This window comes from Sciurus carolinensis, chromosome 1, assembly GCF_902686445.1.
Source record: "Sciurus carolinensis chromosome 1, mSciCar1.2, whole genome shotgun sequence".
NCBI lineage: Eukaryota > Metazoa > Chordata > Mammalia > Rodentia > Sciuridae > Sciurus > Sciurus carolinensis.
This window is the reverse complement of record NC_062213.1, coordinates 175,921,832-175,922,510: the sequence shown is the minus strand read 5'-3', so window position 1 is coordinate 175,922,510 and position 679 is coordinate 175,921,832.

Genomic DNA, 679 nt, shown 5'->3' with positions numbered 1-679 from the left:
CCCTCACACACACTGGGCAAGTGTTCCACCGCTAAGATAATACACCCCCAAGCCAAATATGTTGGGTTTTCATCAAACGCTTTTTTCTGCATTTAATGAGATGATCTTACATTTTCTTCTTTAATTTATGGTAAGTTACACTGATTTATTTATTTTTTATATTAAATGCTTTAAATTTTTTTATTTGTTCTTTTTACTTATACATGACAGTAGAATGTATTTTGACGTATTATAACTCTCATTTTCCAGGTTGTACATGATGTGGAGTTACGCTGGTCGTGTATTCATATATGAACACAGGAAAGTTATACCCAATTCATTCTACTGTCCTTCTTATTTCCATTGCCCCCTTCCCTTCATTCCCCTTTGTCTAATCCAATGAACTTCTATTCTTCCCTCCCCTGACCTTACTGTGTGTTAGCATCCACTTATCAGAGAGAACATTTGGCCTTTGGTTTTTTGGGACTGCCTTATTTCACTTGGCATGATGTTCTCTAGTTACATTCATTTACCAGCAAATGACATAATTTCATTCTTCTTTATGGCTCAGTAATATTCCATTGTAAATATATACCACATTTTCATTATCCATTCATCTCTCGAAGGGCACCTAGGTTGGTTCCATAGCTTAACTATTGTGAATTGAGATGTTATAAACATTGAGGGAACTACACTGATT